The following is a 12,084-nucleotide window of genomic DNA, read 5'->3' on the forward strand; positions in this document are numbered from 1 at the left end:
CATTTTCATTCGGGAATACCCAAAGGCTGTAGCAACCCTGCTGGTCGCTGATGCTCAACCTTCACCTGCTGGCAGGTCAAACACTTGGCCACGTACTCTACTACATCCTTCTTCATCCCAAGTCACCAATGCAACGTCCATAGATCCTGATACATCTTTGTGGTGCCTGGATGGAGTGAGTATGGTGTAGTATGAGATTCATCGAGTATCTCTCTTCTAATCCCCATATCAGTCAGGACACATATCTGACCCTTATATTGTAATAACCCAATCTCTAAAATGGAATAGTCCTTAGACACTCCAGCTAAGTCAATCCCTCTAACCTCCTGTAACTACGCATCATCCATCTGACCCTTTCTTATCCTCTCCAAGAGGGTAGACTGCAAGGTGATATTTGCCAATCTTCCCACAACCAATTCTATCTTTGCTCTAGTCATCTCTTCTGCCAACTCTCTCGATATCTGTGTAGAGCTAAACAATTGTCCCGGGCCCCTCCGGCTCAAAGCTTCTGCCACTACATTGGCTTTACCTGGGTGGTAAAGGATTTCATAGTCATAGTCCTTCACCAGCTCCAGCCAACGCCTCTGCCTCATATTTAAATCCTTCTCTGTGAAGAAATACTTCAAACTCTTGTGATCGGTGTATATCTCGCACTTCTCCCTATATAGATAATGTCGCCTAACCTTTAGTGCGAATACCAATGCTGCCAACTCTAGATCATGGGTAGGATACCGATGCTCATACTCCTTCAACTGTCGTGACGCATAAGCATTAACCTTCTCATTCTGCATCAACATGCACCCCAACCCCAACCTTGATGCGACGCAGTAGACCACAAACTTCCCGTCCTCCGAAGGAAGACTCAGAATGAGAATATTTCTTTTAAACATTTTGAGGGTGAGTCGATGTGCGATGCTTGGGAGACGTTCAAGGAGTTATTGATAAAGTACCCACATCATGGTATTTCACATTGTATTTAAAAGGAGACTTTTAACAATGGTCTCAGTGCGTCTACTCGCATGATTTTGGATGCTTTGAAAAATGTGGCTATTCTCTCTAAGTCCTATAATGAAGCATATGAAATTTTGGAACGGATTGCTAACAAAAACTATTGGGAATAATGTCCTTAAAGCAATTGTAGTTGACAAATATTTTAAATGAAATAAATAATTGAATTGAATTTTTATACATTTATATATAAACAATGTTCGATATTATATGATAATATTAAGTGAATATTAGAAAATTCTAAAGTTTATCTATGTGGTCTTAATCTCGTATTGGTATGGGAGGATCGAGATTAAGATAATAAACTTAAATAGTTCGCATTAAAATAAAGTTATGAAATCTTTAGATTAATTATTGCTAGTACGATCCACTAGTATTATGAATACATGTGACCTAGATCTGGGTTACTAGTGTAGTAGGAAACTTTAGTGGAGGTACATTGCATGCTGAGAGTATGTACAACTGGACCAGATGTGATTTGTTAATACTTGATTAAACACCGTTTCATAGTATTAATCAAACACATCAAATGATGATCATATACACGATAATCTTAATCCTAAGGTTGCTATGAACTCCTATATATGTCATCTCATTATTTGATTCATGCGTTAAGGTTTTTCAAATTGATCAGGCTAAGAACAATTATTTTGGGGACTTAATGATGTATATGACTGGGGAAGTAGTTTAACAAATACAGAATCTATGCCTTTCTGTAGATTGAATAATGGCTCCCTATTGGGTTGGCTTTTGGAACTGAAAAGTTATGAGTGCTCATGTCACAAACTTGTTGTGACACAACCTTCACTAGTAAAGTCAATGGTACTCTAGGAACAAGATATAGCTAAAAGGGTGAAACAGTAATTTTATTCCCTTTTAATTATGAACCATTAATAGAGGATTAACGCTATATGTAATGATTATATAAATGGACACTTTATTCTTTAATAAATTACTCAGTAAATATATGTCTATAATTATCAAGAGTTCAATCTCATATTTTTAGTGGAGTAATCATGAGATTAATAAATATTATTATTTAATAAAAGAGATTTGATTAATAATGTAATATTTATTGGCGCTTGATATTATAGGTCCATAGGTCCTTAGGGTGACTCTATCAACACCATATCAATGTAAGAGTTGATACAAGGGTATAATTGTAATTTGAGAATTTGAGAAGAGTTTTATTTTTCTGGTCAATTATGCAATTATATGATAATTGAGGTTGAATAACCTATTTAGAATTAATTATTAATTTTCAATTATATATTTATTAATTTAAATATGTAAATTTCGAATTTCATATATATAAACAGATTAATTAATATTTAAAATTAATTATTTTATTTGAGTGGAAGAAAATAAAATTGGTAAGTCAAAAATAGTTTTTGATTTATTTAATTTTAAAAGATGATGATAATGATGAACATCAATTTGAATTTTGAATTTAAAATTTAAATTTTGAAATATGGTCGATTTGAATTTTAAATTTAAATTTTGAAATATGGTTGTCATATTTTCCTTAAAAATATTAACACCTTATTTTGTGGGAGATTGATTTTAATTAAGTAATTAAATAAAAGAAAAATGCAAAATCCTTGAAAAGGTAATAACAATACATGCCTTACACAGTCCAAGGACTATGCCATGCGTGTACCACATATAAACATATTGTATCTGTGTAGTTTTTATTTTATTTATTTAATTATTTAATAATTTAAAAATAGTTTTTCAAATTTGGTAAGTTAGATATTTACCTAAATAAAATCCTATCATCATTATGATATTTTAATATATTACTACTATTATTAAGAATAATAAGGTGATAGAAAAATCTATATATATATGATATAGAAGAAGAGAAAATATAGAGAGATACACAATAGAAATAACATAGAAAGAAAAGATACAACAATACAAAGACAATTCAGAATAGTTCTCAGAGTTTTTGTCAGACAAAACTCTTTTTCCTCTTCTTCTATATTCTAGCCACTCTCAGACCATAATCCAAGTTCTCATGTGTTGAGAAATACTTGTGATTCCTAAAATACAAGCCCATGTTCTCTATGTGCCCACACACATCTTGAGGTGTAGAGAACACTTCGGAAGATCGTGGGTTGAGTGCTCAAAGGTTTAGATATGAAGATCAATAAAAATACGAAAAGACTCAAGGACACTTGATAGGCTTCAAGAGGTAATTGTTTATATGTTCTTGAATTTTGCGTTTATATGTTGTATATAAATATATTGTATATTTATATATGTATTTGTTGCAAGATTAATAATATTGTATGTTAATATTTCTAGATTGTTTTCTTGGTCATATAAATTGTTTATATGATTAATGAATTTTTTTTTTGTTGTTGTTCCTTAATAAATCAACTCAATGGTCCCACCATTCAAAGTTTTCGCTGCATGCTCTGAATATTTTTCAACAATTGGTACCAGAACAGGTCATTAATCTATACATATTATTAATTGTTGTGTGGGGTTATATGCATTTTTATATTAAATGTGATATATATTTGAATGAATGGATGCTTTATTTTCATGATGATAGATTCTTAAGGGTTGTTTATTATGGTGCTTTTAGGTTTAGGAATTGTTATTGAAATTTCTAGATGAAATATGTAAGCCATTTTGGGGCATAGGAATTTTGTAATTTTTTTCTTAAAAATTTTGGGTATAAAATTCTGATGTGACCCCGACCCCAAGCACAAGCCCGAGGTGCTGCCCAGCCAGTTGCATGCGTGCTGCCAGCCAACGCGCCCCTGCACACCCAGGCAGTCGCACACCTGCACACTACAGCACCAGCCCAGCCACGCGCGCCCCTAGGCACTACAGCCTGAGCCCAGTCGCCCCTCCTGCGCACCGCAGCCACAGGCCGCCCCACTCCCAGTCGAACCACCTGCTGCCACCGACCCTTGGTACAACCTAGGGTTTGTTTCAAACAAACCCTAGTGTGTTGTTACCATAATTATATTTTTAATTATTCATTTAATTAAAAATAAAAAATTGAACTAAAATAGTTTTAATTTAGAAATTTCTTTACTTGAAATAATGGTGATTATTTTTTTTTTGATCAAGAAGGGAAAAATTATTGATCAAACTAACAGGGAACAACAAAAGGCAGGAGCAGAAAACTCCCCCAACAAATTACAATCTATGGACAAACTCTAACATTTGTCTTTCTCTAGAAGAAAACTTCCCAGAATTAAAGTTAAGCACTCTAGCTTTAGTAGAAAATCGAATCAAGCTATCTATTTTAGAGACAGAATAGCAACTATTATTAAAGCAACACTTGTTCCTATTTTACAAATATAATAGATGGAAGCAACAAGAGCCACGACCACCACCTAGAACAACTAATCTCTACTGCAACCAGCTGACCACACACGCCAATCCTCGAATTTATCAGGCCATGTCACCTCACCCAGCCAACTATAAATTTTCTGCATGACCATCTTAGAGAAAATACAATAAAAAAATAGATGGGAGTGAGATTCATCAACCTGCACAAAAACAGGACATAACAGAGAAGGAATAATCACATGAGCGTAATGAAGTAAGTCTTTAGTGAGCAGATGATTTTTGACAACTTGCCACAAGAAGAATCTATGCTTAGGAGCTAAGAGTTTGCACCAAACAGATCTCACATAATCTACCTTCTCACCAGGGAGAAAATGATTGTAGAGCTTGCCCAACCGAAGTTTACCATGCCCTTCAGCAGCTTCCAAAATTGGACCAGACACGGTACTACAAAGCTTAATAAGCTTCCTCCAATACCAACTAGCATCTTGCTTCAAAATATAATCCTAGATGTGAGATCCTTTTAAATAAATGCAGTTCACCCATTTCACCCACAATTGGTCCTGCTTAGAAGAAATAGCCCAAATGAATTTAGCAAGTAAAATCTTATTCTCAGCTGGCCCCTCTCGAAGCCCCAGCCCACCATAAGATTTTGGACGACAAACAAACTCCCAAGAAGAAAGATGGAATTTGCTACTGGAACCCTTCTCACCCCACAAGAAATTTCTACACAGAGGATCAATATCTCTAACCACACTCTGAGGCAGCAAAAATATACTCATCCAATAGTTTCGGATCCCCAACAGAACAGACTGAACCAGTTGAGTCCGACCAGCATAAGAAAGGTTTCGGCTGGCCCAGGAATGAAGACGAAATCTAATCTTCTTAAGGATAATGTTGTAGTCAGAGGCCTTACATTTGGTAGGCCTTAGCGGAACTCCAAGGCACTTCAATGAAAAGGAGCCTTCAATCAAATTAGTACATTTCAAAATAGGAGCTTTAGAAACTTCTGATAACCCTCCAAAATAGATGTGAGATTTATTATGGTTGATAGACAAGCCCGAAGCCAATTTAAACTTAGCAAGTGCTCCATGAAGAATTTGCATTGATTGAGTATCAGCTTTGCAAAAGATAAGTAGATCATCAGCAAAGAAAAGATTAACAAGGTTAAGAGATTTGCACATAGGATGAAATCTGAAACCTTTCTCCTTGGAGGCTTTGATCAATATTCGGGTAAGGTAGTCCATCACAATTACAAAGAGCATAGGAGAGATTGGATCTCCTTGCCTAAGGCCTTTGCCACCCTTAAAATGCCCTTGAATTCTACCATTCATCACCAACGAATAGGAAGTACCCCTCAAGCACACCATGATCCATTTAATGAATCTATTAGAAAAGAAAAGAGCATTTAATAAATTCTCCAAGAAATCCCAATCAATAGAATCATATGCTTTAATAAGATCAATCTTCATAGCACACCGAGGAGAACTATTTTTCCTATTATACCCCTTAATCAAATCTTGAAAGATAAGGACATTGTAGGCAAGAGATCTGTGTTTAATAAACGCACCTTGGTTTTGATTAATCAATGAAGGAAGAACTGTAGCAAGCCGACCACAGAGCATTTTAGAAATGAATTTATATATAGTAGTACAACAAGCTATAGGTCTGAAATCAGCAGCATTAGTTGGTTGGTCCACCTTAGGAATAAGCACCAGAAAAGTATCATTCAAAAATTGAGGAATGTTGCATGTTTCAAAAAAATAAAAAACAGCCATAGACACTTCCTTGCCTATATCATTCCACAAGTCTTTGAAAAAACCAACCCCATACCCATCAGGACTAGGGCTCTTGATTGAATGTATACTAAATAAGGAAACTTTAACATCATGAAGGGAAAAAGGCTTAATTAACTCCAGCTGGGTATCAAGATCTAAAACCGGACCATAAGCAATACTTTGAGAGTCGATTTGACCATTAGCCCTACTAGCATAGCCCAAGAAACTCTGAAAATGCTGAAGGAAATGAAGAGTAACCATCTCATAGTCATCCACAAGCGTACCATCAACAGAAATGAAAGAAACAATCCGATTGGCAACTTTCCTTTTCTTCAAACTAGCATGAAAATAAGAAGAATTTTCATCCCCAAAATGAAGCCAAGTAATTTTACTCTTTTGGCGAAGAAAACTCTCATAGATTTTCTCCTGTCTACTAAACTCCAAGTAAGCTTCTTTTTCTGCTGAAATCAAATGGATATTACAAGGATCATCATACAGGTTGGACTAGGCCTGCTGGAATAAGGATTTACTTCTCTCATAGTTGCAGACTACATCACCCATAACCCTCCAGTTAAACCTCTTCAGAACATGTTTGAGTCGAATAAGTTTCCCAACTAACTTCTCCAAGCCACTGCCCTCAGTACAGAGAGGTTTGGACCAGCTTTCTAACACAGTTTCCCTGAATTGAGCATGAGAAGACCACATATTATAATAGCAAAATGGATTAACCCCCAATCTCCTAACTTCAACTTGCTTGATAAGAATAAAGCTATGATCTGAATCCACCTCCCATTGAGAAAAAGATGAAGCCAACGGAAAGGAATCCAACCGAGCCTCATTAGAAAAGACCTTGTCCAACTTAGAAAATATATGATTCCCCCCTTCTTGATTATTAGACCACGTAAAGTAAGGTCCCATGATCTTCATTTCTTCAACCAAACCAAGAGCCAGCCACTGTTGGGCATCCTCCATTTCCTTAACTGAAATAGGTCTCCCACCAATCCTATCATTAATATCAAAGGCAGCATTAAAATCCCCCAAGATTATCCACGATTTTATAGGTAAATGCAAGTTAGCCAGATCATGCCATAATAGCCTCCTAGTCTCCAAGCTGTTAGAACCATACACAATGGTGAGACAAAAATCTTGATTCCTACTGCAAATTCTAACTCTACAATGAAAAAATTGAGCATTCTCCTGAATAACATCAATATGAGCCAGATGAGCTTTCCAAATCAAAAGAATTCTGCCTTCAAGACACATACTACTATAATAAATCCAATCAACAAAAGTAGAACTCATAATTTCCTTGATTTTATCTCCCTTGACTTTAGTTTCAATTAAAGCCCCAATACCAACTTTATTCAATCTACAGACATCCAAAACTAACATCTGTTTATTTGTCCTATTCAAACCTCTAACGTTCCAGCTCAGGATGTTGCAAAACTCCATTAAGACCAATAGGTAGTACCAGATCATTCAGGTTCTTCTGATTCTCTTGCATAACACTATAAGAATTTCTAGATTGCTCAATAGGAACCGGGGATGCAGATTTCACACTCCCAGTACTTTTTGAAACAAACCAACTTAAATCACTGGGACCATCACCATCTAGAGTAGTTTCTTGATGAGTCTGCTGAAGCAATCCGGATCTACACAGCTTTGAACTATCAACAACTACATCCTTAGGTAGATCGGTTTATGTAATGCTCTTAGACTCTTTCTTCCTCAAGACAACTTCCGAAACAAACTTACATGAGGTAGCAGTATGTCCCAGCTTCTTACAATTAGGGAATTTGGTAGGTAACCATTCATACTCAATAGGTTGTTCCATAACGTGACCCCTCTCATTGAGATAGCTGATGAATTGGGGAAGCTTATCTGAAATTTCCATTTCTACTAAGACTCGGGCAAACTTTATTTTAGACCTATCCTTGGTAATCTTATCTACCATTATAGGTTTACCAATTGTACTTACAAGAGCACTCAAGCACTTGAATCCCCAATATTGTAACCCAAGATCAGGTAATCTGATCCACACAGGAAGTGATTTTACTGATCTCAAAGACTCAATATCTGTTGTCCAGGGGCGTAGAATAACATGTTTCTTATCAAAGTGAACCACACCTGATTCCAGCACCAAGTCACGCGTAGCTTTATCTCAGAATTTCACCATTGTGAATCCTGAATTCATATGAGCCACTCGATCAATACCAAGCTTGCCCCAAATCCGTTTAATGAACCCTTCAAAAATGGCTAATGGAGGATTAGCTTCTATCACCACACAAATCAAAGCAGATTTCCAAAATGATGCTTCCACTTCTATCTCATCAATGTCCAATTTAGCAACTAGCTTACTGTCTTTATGCATTGGCTTTGAAAATTGCAGCTGCATACCACCATATGAAGGAAGAGATTCTTTGAAGCGAGCCCAAGTTGCCTTTGCCGAGTCTTGGAAAGTTCTATCTTCAACCTCTGCAGCCCATGACTTCGTAACATGTTCACAATCAGTTGCACTAATCTCCTTCGCAAAAGATTTGAAATCCCTAGGTTCAGACCCCTGCTCCTCATCAACAACACCCACCTCCTTAGCAGGCTCTTCCTCAGAAATCGGAGACGGAGTAATATTATTGGATGAAGGGAGCTCTAGAAGAACATCTTGTTTGGCTAGCTTCGGCACAGATTTACGTCTCCTCGCCATGGATGGAGAGAAACCTGAGACTCACGCTAATAATGGTGATTATTTACCTTAATTAAAAATGTTTTAATTGTTATCTTCCATAATTAAAATTGTTTTAATTAAAATATCCAAAATTAAAATTATCTTGAATTTTAATTTATTAAAATTAATTTTTTTAATTTTATTTTTGAATTAAATTACTCAAATTCAAATTGGGCCTTAGAAATTTTTGGGTGTTAAAACCCAAAGTTTAATTATTTTAAAAGTTTGTTTAAAATAATTAAAAAGTTGTATAATTCAAATGGATATGGAAAATGGTGGCATTGGCTCAAAAAGACTACATCTCAAGGTTCAAGATCAAAGTGTTCTTTATCAAGCCTTAATTAGTCTAAGTTACATTTTTTCATGTATATTTTGCAAGTGTTGTAATTTTTTCTAGAAATACCCAAAAGTTACCACACCTGATTTGATTTTATTTATTTATTATAAATGTTTGAATGTGATTAAAATATTTAATATTTTTTCATGCATTATAACATGCCATTCATATACCCACACAATATGCATCTAGCAAGCATCACATTCGTGTAGAAACATGCTATTAGGAATGTCCTATATTTTTGTTACATGTTTATATGTGATAATTCATATAATAATAAATTTAGTCTTGATTAGTTAAGATGGTAAATAAAAATTAAAGTTGTTTAATTTGTCGCTTTAATGAAAATATTTTATTAAAATAAAAATGATATTCTCTTAGTTAAAGCAAAATAAGAATTAGAATTAAGGGAACAATTTTGTTTTTGGTTTTGCTTAATTAGATTAGTAATTAATAAATATCATTTGACAAAAATAATTAAATTTATTTTTACAACTAAATTAAAAAATATTGATTTTGTGAAAAACACACTTTTCCAAAATAGCAAGTGGGAGAGGGAGTTATGACAATAAGTCCGTTGGTCTCCATTATTGGTTGAACATCGAGAGGTATAGGAAGGGCCTCGTGTCGCCTCCGTTTGCGGCCTCCCTAAGGAAGGACATTCGAATATGTTTATTTTATCTCAAGGTTGACTTCTCTTATGAGAATATAATTAATGATGTATTTCAAGTTTGATTGACCCTAAGGCACACTCTTGAGTTAAGTCATTGATTGAAAATAATGGGTTACACTCCAAAGCTGTATCTAGGCTTTCGAGCACGACTAATGCATCTTGACCAAACTAGCGGTAGTTCATAAGTCAAAAGAGAAAAATGCATTTTTAAGGTTTAACTTATGAAATTGAGATTTGTCTCAAAATTAATTTGGGATTAGTCTGACCTACCTTAAGGCGGTCCATTAACTTTTCAAATTAATTTATCGAGGATTAGTACATATTTTTATGTGCTTTTATATGTTGCATTCATGCATCATATTTACTTTTCTAAATAAAATTTGATATTTCTTATATTTTTTTAATTCATTATATTTTATTTATTTATTTCCAGCAACAATGGCTAATCCTAATAATTCTGATGATGTACTTGAATTCTTGGGAAATAAAACCTACCTCATTGACAAAATATTGGAAATGATTTCATATAATCTTAACCACACGAGAAGTTGGTACAGTGGGATTCATATTGTATTCGGAACACAAAACTTGTATGGAGCGATCTATGATCTACCACAAGAGGAACCAAGTTTTTCATCTAGCTTTAATGAACATGAAAAATATGGTGAATGGATGAGATTGAATCACCTGGCACATCAATGCATGTTATCGACCATGCATGGCGACATAGAAGAAAGATATATGGTTATTGAAACTGCATATGAGATGTGGGCCATGATAAAGGATGATGCTATAACACATGCTCAATTTTTGAAATACGGGGTAAATTCGTTTACTCAAAATCTCTTCTTTAATATTTTTGAATGGTTGATTCAAAATTATGCCATTAATATTATTTTTCATATGTTCTTGTTTTCAGGGATGCAGAAATCTTTTGAGGAAAATAGTAGTTGCATTGAAACCAAAGCGAAGAAGAAATGATGAAGACAATTGAATAAAGAAAAGATTAGTTTAGAAATTTATTTTTATAAGTTTAAAACAATTTAAATTTTTTTCATTTTGAAATAGTTGACTTTCATTATGAAAGAAATTAATAAGTTCTTTTTTCTAGAAACTATATTTCTAGATTCATTTATTTGATGAATGAACAAGTTTAGTATTTCTTTTGAATAATAAAGTCAGTTGTTATTTTTGAAATATACTTGTTCCACCTATTTCATCAATGAGTACAAACGATAATTATGAATTATTGTACAAATCATAGATTTAGTAAGACATCTTATTCCAACCACAATTAAGTGAACATAAATGTGAATTTTTTTTTGAGATTAGCATGTAATTAATTAGATACATATAACAAATAAAAGACAATCTTTTATTGTAACCATTCAATGGTTCTCTCCTTGTTTATATAGTTTATTAATGATTAACCGAAAGACCTTTCTCTAATAAAGGCTCAAAAAATCACATAATCGTTTAGCTAATACATAGAGATGTATGTTGAACCTTTTAATGTTCAAAGCTAAAATAAATAATAAATAGTAAGTCAATATTGATTGACATCTATTTTAGATATGTTTAAACTTTTATCAAATGCAAATAAATTTTCTAGAAATTTTTATGCAACATTCAAAGTAAAGTTACTTATAGACTTGTTTGATCTGATCAAAAGGATGTCTAAACTCGAATTTGGAATTTAAGTAGTTCGCATGTGAACTTGGAATTCAAACCCAATTCACATACAACTAGAATGCTAAGCATAATTAATATTTTGGAAATGGAATATAATCATATTAGATAAGATTAAAAAATGAGTAGTCATTATCGTCTTTATTATTTCTATAATTTTAACACTTGTTATACTTTGTACATATTTGATTGTACAACATCGAATAGAAGTTGGGATTCACAAGTGGTTATGTGAATAAATTGAAAATTTTCCATGAAGTTATTTAGTGAAACAGTTTAATAATCATAAAAGATTACAAAAGAGTTTGTATTTCTTTAATGCTACTTTAATGAAGCATGATTATTATAATCACTATATTTTATAGTTAAATTGTACTAGAAATAATGACTGCAAGTCAAGTAAGCAAGTTATTGATAATTAACAATGATAAAACCAAAGAATATCACAAATTTTGTAAAACATTGTTGTAGTGAGAGTGTTACTTAGTAACTACTCCATTACAAATGTAATCATAGTTAAATTGTGTGTAGCACAATCTAACTATACTTCATTCACATACTAGTA

The 12,084-nt window shown here is 33.6% G+C and overlaps 1 non-coding gene across 1 annotated transcript; it reads right to left on the bottom strand.

Moving 5' to 3' along the window:
• Window positions 1–858: 858 nt before the first annotated feature.
• On the bottom strand, window positions 859–964 carry LOC133820724 (small nucleolar RNA R71). Its single transcript, XR_009887125.1, has one exon. It is a non-coding gene; the product is annotated as a small nucleolar RNA R71 (small nucleolar RNA).
• Window positions 965–12,084: the final 11,120 nt, after the last annotated feature.

The sequence above is a fragment of the Humulus lupulus genome, chromosome 2, assembly GCF_963169125.1.
Source record: "Humulus lupulus chromosome 2, drHumLupu1.1, whole genome shotgun sequence".
NCBI lineage: Eukaryota > Viridiplantae > Streptophyta > Magnoliopsida > Rosales > Cannabaceae > Humulus > Humulus lupulus.